Source organism: Chrysochloris asiatica, unplaced genomic scaffold, assembly GCF_000296735.1.
Source record: "Chrysochloris asiatica unplaced genomic scaffold, ChrAsi1.0 scaffold00066, whole genome shotgun sequence".
NCBI lineage: Eukaryota > Metazoa > Chordata > Mammalia > Afrosoricida > Chrysochloridae > Chrysochloris > Chrysochloris asiatica.
The window spans coordinates 7340780-7350094 of NW_006408584.1; positions in this window are offsets into that span (position 1 = coordinate 7340780).

Sequence of the window (9315 nt, forward strand, 5' to 3'; positions counted from 1 at the left end):
GGGTTGAATTTTTCTTCAGTTCTTTAAGCTGAGGAAATGCTGAGCATGTTCTTCCTTTTTGACTATCTGCCAAAAAAAAAAAAAATGGATTATGTATATGTATATATATGTAAAACATATGTTGTTGTTAAGTCCCATCGAGTCAGTTCTGACTCCTGGTGACTCTGTGTAGGGTTTCCCAGGAGTGGCTGGTGACCTTGAATTGCTGACCTTGTGGTTCAAATGGACCTTTCAATCCAGCGCAATAAACCCAAAGTGCCACCCAGGACTCTCTCTATCTCTCTGTATATTTGATTGAGAACTAAAACTAATCTGACTCAATGAGATTTGTTTCAATGTTTTTTAAAATGGTTTGAAATAAACCCCATGGTATTTAGATAACTTTTTAGTAATTTTTTGTTCATTTCCATTTGTCTAATGCTTTGCTTCAACTAATTCAGAAAGCTCTTTTTGTAAAGGTCATGATGAGATATTCATGGAAAAATATCAGCAAGGATATTTTCAGAGAATGAAAATGAAAAAAATGTATTTGGGGGAAGAGTAAAATACTTAAAAGGCAGATACAATCTGTATAGAAAGTAAAATTTTCAAAGTTCCCCAAAATGAGGGAAATATAAATCTAGCACATGAACATTATCTGCTAGCTTCCAACTTACTATTCAATTATATAACTGTCATTCACCATCTGTCAGACTCCTTGTATGGACATTTTTCTCTGTGATGAGTCACTGCGGGGAGCTGTCAGCATCACCATTACTTTATTTAATGAGGACCTTGCCTATCTGCACCCCTCCTGACAGCTTGTGTCTATTTCATTCATTATTGTCAGTCTACTATCAAGTGAATCCATCCATTCTTTAGAATTACAATAAATTTTGTCTTCTTATCCATTAACATAAGGTCAATTCCTTTTCTAGTCATCCAATGGATATCTTGCACAAATTTAGTACTATCACTGGACATTTTCCCTACATTGTGCCTCAATTTTTCACTTAATTTATTAAAATGAAATTTGTACACAAAAATATTTGAAAATCCACTGAGTCTTTCTCAAATGGATGCAAGGGTACTTCATTATCTACTACTTATTTTATCTATATTTGAAAAGGCAAACCTTGCCATAATTCATACTACTGCCAGAGAGCAGAAACATTTTTAATATTCATACAAAACCAATATTCTACTAATAAAGGAACTAATCTTTATATTTCTTGTTATTGAACAATATTCTTGAAATTTTATTGTGTAGTACTGTGGGATAAACCACTCAACAGGAAGTTCAATTTGAACCATAAGATCAGCAGTTTGAATTCACCAGCCACTCTTCGGAAATCCTACACAGGGTCACTATGAGTTGGAACTGACTTGATGGCACTTAAAAATAGCATTTTCATTTATTAATATCTTCATAATATTAATTAGTGCATAATTTAATAACTTGATAAACTGAAGAACTATCAAGGAATTGAGAGACTAAGACTAAATGAATATTTGCAACCAGGCTAATTATGTCACAATAATTCACTGACTTTAAGAAAATGTATAGATTGAATAATATTTTTTATCAATTTTCATTGCCATAGTTTTTAGAAAATCTCATGTCAGACAATGTCATAACACTTTTCTGCAAAACATAAAGACAAGGTAAGAAACAGAAACTATTTTGATGGGAACAGGAGTATATTACCATAGCAGAGAGAAAATTTTGTTGAATGAGACTTCAGTGTACCTGGGACGTTAATGAATATTTTAGAAAGAGAGGAGATGACATTGGTGAAAGCAGAAAGTTCATTGAGCGGGATTTCTTAAGAGAATTTTCCAAAAAGGAGAGTACATTTTGACTTACTGATACCTATTGGTCCTTCAGTATAAATACTTATTAACATCTATTAATTATTTAATGATGACTGAATTCATTAATTCAACTTTGATAAACCTTTCAACTGTGCAACTGTGTATTTAGTATGCAAATGATGCCATCTTAAAGAACTTAAGATTTAGTTGACAAAGTACATGAATAAATATACAGAGAAAAACTTACTATGACCACAGAAATAAGCAAATTAACTGTATTAGAGAACTGGCAAAGCCTTTTCAAAGATTCTCATCTTGTACTATATCTTAAAGCATGAAAAAGTTTACTAGTTAAAAAAATATATATTTATAAGAGTACATTTTGCTTATACTAGTAAAAAAAATTTCTCTAGCATGGTCTACAGCTTAAGTATACTGAAAATCTATTTTTAGTTTCAATTGATAATGTTTTTTAATACTTAAAAATAAACATATTTATAAAATTAGAGAACATGTATATTATTTATATGGCATTGTTTATATTAACACCTAATATGCATGAATTAATCATTGAAATAGTATTAAATAGACACTATTTTTTCCACCACATGTCTGTTTGTCACACTATAGTGGCTTGTGATATGCAGGTAATAAAACCTTGCTTGGTGAAAGGGAAGAGCACCTAAAATACTGATGAAGATCAAAGCCTACAGCCTTCAGTATGGATTGCACTTCAATGTAAAGAAAACAAAATTCCTCGCTACTCAACCAATAAAGAGAATCATAAGTGGAGAAAGATTGAAGTTGTCCAAGACTTATTTTGCTTGAATCTGTTTTCAACACTCATGGAAGCAGCAGTCAAGAAATCAAATAACAATTAGGTAAATCTGTTTCACAAGACCTCTTTAAAGCATTCAAGAACAAAGATATCAGTTTGAGTACTAAGTTGCACCTGACCCATGCCATGGTATTTTCAATCACTTCATACACATGTGAAAGTTGTCCAGTGAATAATGAAGACCGGAATAGAACTGATACATTTGAATTATGGTGTTGGAGAAGAACATTCAAAGTACCATGGCTTGCCAGTAGAACAAACTATTCTATATTGTAAGAAGTACATCCAAAATGTTCTTTAGATGGTGAGACTTCAGCTCTCATATTTTAGGCATGTTATTAGGATTAACAAGGCCATGGAGAAGGACTTTGGTACATTTAAGGGTCAGTAAAAAAAAAAAAAAAAGGAAAACACTCAATGAGATTAACTGACACAGTGGCAGCATAAATGGTCTCAAACATAACAGTTTTGAGGATAGTATAGTATGGTACTGTGCTTCGTTGTGTTGTACATAAGATTGCTCTGAGTTGGAACCGATTCAAATGGCACCTAATAACAACAACAACAAACATAAATACTTAACTTTCTGAATTTCAAGTGAAAACTCAGTTGAAAGTCTTCATCAATTATAGTACCTTTAAAAGTAACTCAATTTGGCTTTGATTTTGAAATATATGTCATTTTGTAAGTGTATATGTCAATGTATAATTTACAATTAAAAAAAAACAAACAACTAAACTAAAACACATACTAACGTCTTTCCTACACATTAGTGGGAATCCTGGTATGCTGCTCTAGGATAGGCACTGGAGTGCTAACTACAAAGTTGGCAGTGTAAACTCACAAGCCACTCCTTGAAAACCATATACAGGATTGCTCTGAGACAGAAACAGCTCAATGGCACTGAAAAACAACAGGTATAATTAAGTTGAAAAAGACAGGTTTTGGCCATTTTATATTGGTTAGTAATATGCTGAAAATGACAAATTCAAGAGGAATGGCCCATTAATTGTTAAAAAGAACATTTAAGGATGTATCTTGAAATATAATGTTATCTGTTTTGTTATAATATCTATATGCCTACAAGGAAGACCAACTAATATATCTATTATTCTACCTCACCAATCACCAGTTTTAACGATGAAGAAATTGAAGCCAACTTCTTGCCACCACGCATCTTTCAGTTTACCATACTTTGGTGGCTTGTGTGTTGCTATGAATCTGGAAGTTATGTCACTGGTATTTTAAATACCAGCAAGGTGAACCATGGTGGACAGGTTTCAGATGAGCTTCCAGACAAATAAAGACTAGAAAGAAGGAGAGATGGACTACTTCCGAATATTTGGTCATTGAAAATCTTAGTGGAACACTGTCAGCACCAGGTGATTGAATACTGAGATGTGATGAAGAGCACCAGAATATTGTCAGTTATAGTGCCAGAAGATGAGCCTTTCAGGTTGGAAGGCACTCAAAATGTGACTGAGGAAGAACTGGCTCCTCAAAGTAGAGTTGACTATGATGACACCAATAGAGTAAAGCCCTCCGGACCTTCATTTGCTGATGGTGCACAACACAAAATGAAGAGAAACAGTTATAGAAATCCATTAATAATCAGAACAAGGAATGTAAAAGCATGAATCTAGGAAAATTGTCAAAACTGAAATGGAATGTACAAACATTGATATCCTAGGCTTTAGTGAGCTGAAATGCCCTGGATTGGCCATTTTGAATCTGACAAACACATGATTTACAATGTTTTGAATTACAAATTTTGGAAGACATGGGACAAGGGATATTATTGCTGATATCAGAGGAATCTTAGATGAAAGCAGAGAACACCAGAAAGATGTTTACTTGTGCTTTATTTATTATGCAAAGGCATCTAATTGTGTGGGTCATGACAATCTATGGACAACATTGCAAAGCAAAATTTCTCAACACTGAACCAACAAATAACATCCATATAAATGGAGAAAAAAATTGAAGTTGTCAAATATTTCATTTTGCTTGGATTAATTATCAACACTCATGGAAACAGAAGTCAGAATCAAACGACATATTGCATTGGGTAAATCTGCTGTATAAGATCTCTGTAAAGTTTTTAAGAGCAAAGATGTAAGTTTGAGGACTAAAGTGTGCCTGATACAAGTCATGACATTTTCAATCACCTCATATGCATGTGAAAGTTAGATACTGAATAAGGAAAACCATAGAAGAATTGATGCCTTTGAGTTATAGTGCTGGAGGAGAATATTGAAAATGCCATGGGCTGCCAAAAGAACAAACAGATCTGTGTTGAAAGAAATACAGCCTCAGAAGTCAGGAAGGCCAGACTTTGTCTTTCAAATTTTAGACATATTGTCAGGAGGGACCAGTCACTGGAGAAAGATATCATTTTTGGTAAAGTGAAGGGTCAGAGAAAAAGAGGAAGTACCCCAACAAGATGGATTGGTGCAGTGGCAGCATGAATGGCCTCAAACTTGTAAGGCTGGCCCTGGATCTGGCAGTACTTTATTCTCTTGTACATAGGGTTGCTATGAGACGGTACAACTTGATGGTATCTAACAATAACAAATCAACTTCTTCAGGAAGTTGTTGGTTACACATAGCGTTGTTAACATAAAATTGGTGATTTGAATCCATCAGCTGCTCCTAAGGAGAAAGATGAAGTTCTCTTCTCTTTTTGAGATGTTTAGATTTGGAAAACCTATATATAGTTGTTAAGGCACTCTGGTAGTGTAGTGGTTACGAATCAGGCTGTGAACCTCAGGGTCAGCAGTTCAAAACTACCAAGCGTTCCTTGGGAAAAGATGAGGCTTTCTGCTCCCGTAAAGATTTACAGCCTTGAAAACCCTGTACAAGGTTGCTGTGAGTCGGAATTGACTCCATGGCACATAATCACCACCACCACCATATACAGTTGTTATCATATGAAACTGATTACATGACAATAATAACAAACGTATTCACTCTAGATTTACACTTACTGGGGATTGTGACAGGAATTACCAAAGCAAAGAGGAGGCATTGGTACTTTGACAGGGAGCTGCCAGAAATTCAAACCAGATTCAGACAAGGACATGAAAAGAGGATTGCCATTGTTGATCATTGTAGCTCTTGGCTGAAAGTAAAAAACAACAGAAAGCTGTTTACTTGTGTATTATTGACTATGCAAAAGCATTTGACTATGAAGATCATCAAAAACTATGGATAACATTACGAAGAATGGGAAATCCACTTAATTGTGCTCATGGGAAGCCTGTACATAGACCAAGAGAAGTCATTAGAATAGAACAAGGGCATGCTACATGATTTCAAATCAAGAAAACTGTGCATCAGAGTTGTATCCTTTAGTGATACTTAATTCAGTCTATGTGCAGAGAAAAATGATCTGGGAAATCAGACTACATGAAGAAGTGGAGGTTTAGAGACTTTAGGAGTGGAAGAACAATTTGCAATATGCAGGTGACACACACTTGCTTGCTGAAAGAAAAGAGAACTTAAAGCACTTAGAGAGGTGACCCAACTGAATGCGGAAATCATCTGACAATCTCTTTGATATCCCATGCGAGTAAAGTTTTACAAAAGGTAATGCAGAAATAGCTGCATGCATACATTGACAGAGACATTCCAGAGGTTCAAGCCAGATTCAGAAGCGGTTATGGAATGAGGGATATCTTTGTTGATGTCTGATGGATCTTGGTTGAAAGCAGAGAATATCAGAAAGATGTTTACCTTACCTGTGTTGTGCTTTATTGACTACACAAGACATTCGATTGTGTGGATAATGAAAAGCTATGGACAACATTGCAAAATATGAGTATTCCGGAACACTTAATTGTGCTCATGAGGAATCTATACCTGGATCAAGAGACAGTTTTTCAAACAGAACATTGAAACACTCAATGGTTTAAAATTAAGAAAAGTGTGCGATAAGGTTGTATTTTTTCAACATACTTATTCAATCTATACGCAGAGCAAATAATCCAAGAATCTGGGTTCTATGAAGAAAAACATGGCATCAGGATTGGAGGAAGACTCATTAACAACCTCCCATATACAGATGATACAACCTCACTTGCTGGAAGTAAAGAGGACTTAAAATATTTACTGAGGAAGATCAAAAAACACAGCCTTCTCTACAGATTGTATCTCCATGTAAAGAAAACAAAAACCCTTACCACTGGACCAATAAACAACATTCCTATCAATGGAGAAAAGATTGAAGTTGTCAAGGGCTTCATTCTTCTTGGATCAACTATCAACATTCATGGAAGCAACAGTCAAGAACTCAAATGACATATTGCATTAGGCAAAGGTGCTGCACAAGACCTTTTTAAAGTGTTGAAGAGCAAAGATGTCAGCTTGAGGACTAAGGTGCATGTGACTCAAGCCATGAAGTTTTCAATAACCTCATATGCATGTGAAAGCTGGACAGTGAATAAGGAAGACCGTAGAATAATTGATGCTATTGAGTTATGGAGTTGGAGGAGAATATTGAAAGTGCTGCCAAAAGAACCAATAGATCTGTTTTGGAAGAAGTGCAGCCAGAGTGCTGCCTCCTTGGAGGCCAAGAGGGCCAAACTTCGTCTCTCATACTTCAGACATATTGTCAGAAGGAACCAGTAACTGGAGAAGGATATCATGTTTGATAAGGTGGAGGGTCAGAGAAAAAGAGGAAGACCCCCAATGAGATGTATAGGCCAGGTGGCAGCATCGATGGACACAAGTGTGTCAACAGTAGTGAGGTTGGCCCAGGGTCGGACATTGTTTCGTTCTGCTGTGCATAATGTCACTATGAGTCAGTGCCGACTCCATGGCACCTAACAACAACAATAGTGCCTAAGATATAGATGTTTTTGTATTACATTTCATTTTTTAAAATACTGTTAGAATTGCATACTTTGACACTTTTTGTGAATAGCGAATTCATGGAGTCTTAAGTTTTCCAAACTGAGTAGTTAGATTTCAGAATAAGTCTAGTTATTCACCCTTTCTTTTATCCACATTTCACTTTTAACTATTTAATGCCTTTCCATTGTAGACAGGTAAACATTCTGTATCCATTAACAATAACCTCAATCATGTGTGGTATTTATTTAATGGTTTGTAACCAACATAATGTAAACAAATACCTGAAATGGGTTTGAGCACTGGGTCTTAGATTCTCAAGATGTAGCCATATCCATGTGACTAGGTCTTTTGGTGACTAGAGGGGATGCCTGAGTGAATAGATACCCCACCGCCACCACTGGAGGGTTCAACCACCCATCACACAGATCTCCTCAAAATTTAGAGTGCCAGTTTCCACTTAAAACCAAACAGCCATCATTTGTCTGTGAGTTTGTTGTACTGTGGTGGTTTGTGTGTTGCTATGATTCTGAAAGCTATGCCACCAGTATTTTAAATACCAGAAGGATCACCCATGGTGGACAGGTTTCAGATGAACTTTCAGACAAGACAGACTAGGAAGAAAGAGTGACGAACTACTTCTGAATCTTTAGTCACTGAAAACTTATGAATAGCAGAGAAACACAGTCAGATATAGTGCTGGAAAATGAGTCCTAAAAGTTGGAAGGCACTCAAAATATGACTGAGGAAGAGGTGCCTTCTCAAAGTAGAATTGACAGTAATATAACAAATGGAGTAAAGCTCATGGGAGAAAAGCTGAAGCACCTTCATTTGCAGATGGGACACAACTCAAAATGAAGAGAAACAGTGGTAAACATCCATTTGAAATCAGAACATGGAATGTATAAAGTATTAATCTGAGAAAATTGGAAGTTGTCAAAAATGAAATAGAACACATAAACATCTATATATTAGGCATTAGTGAGCTGGAATGGACTGGTATTGGCCATTTTAAATCTCACAATCATATGGTTTACTATGCTGGGAATGACAAATTGAAGAGGAATGGTGTTGCATTCATAGTCAAAAAGAACATATCCAGATCAGTCGTGAGGTACAACGCTGTATGTGATAGAATAATATCCATGCACCTACAGGGAAGCCCAGTTAATACCACTATTATTCAAATTTATGCACCAAACACTAAAGCCAGTGAGGATGAAATAGAAGAATTCAACCAACTTCTTCAATCTGAAATTAATCAAACAAGCAATCAAGATGTATTGATCATTACTGGTGATGCAAAGATATATTGGAATGCAAAGATAGGAGCAAAGAGGAAGGATCAGTGGTTGGAAAATATGGCCTTGGTGATAGAAATGATGCTGGGGAATGCATGATAGAATTCTGCAAAACCAGTGATTTGTTTACTTCAATTACCTTCTTTAGACAGTATAAGAGATGCCTCTACACATGGTCCTCGCCAGATGGAAAACATAGAAATCAAATTGATTACATCTGTGGAAAGAGATGATGGAAAAGCTCCATATCATCAGTGAAAACAAGGCCAGGGACAGACTGTGGAACAGACCATTTCCATATTCATATGCAAATTCAAGCTGAAGCTGAAGAAAATGAAAATAAGTCCACAAGAGCCTAAATATGACCTTGAATATATCTCACCTGAATTTAGAGATCATCTGAAGAACAGACTTGATACATTAAACACTAAAGACAGAAGACCAGAAGAGTTGTAGGATGACATCAAGAACATCATACATGAAGAAAGCAAAAAGTCATTGAGAAGACAAGAAAGAAGGAAAAGGTCAAAA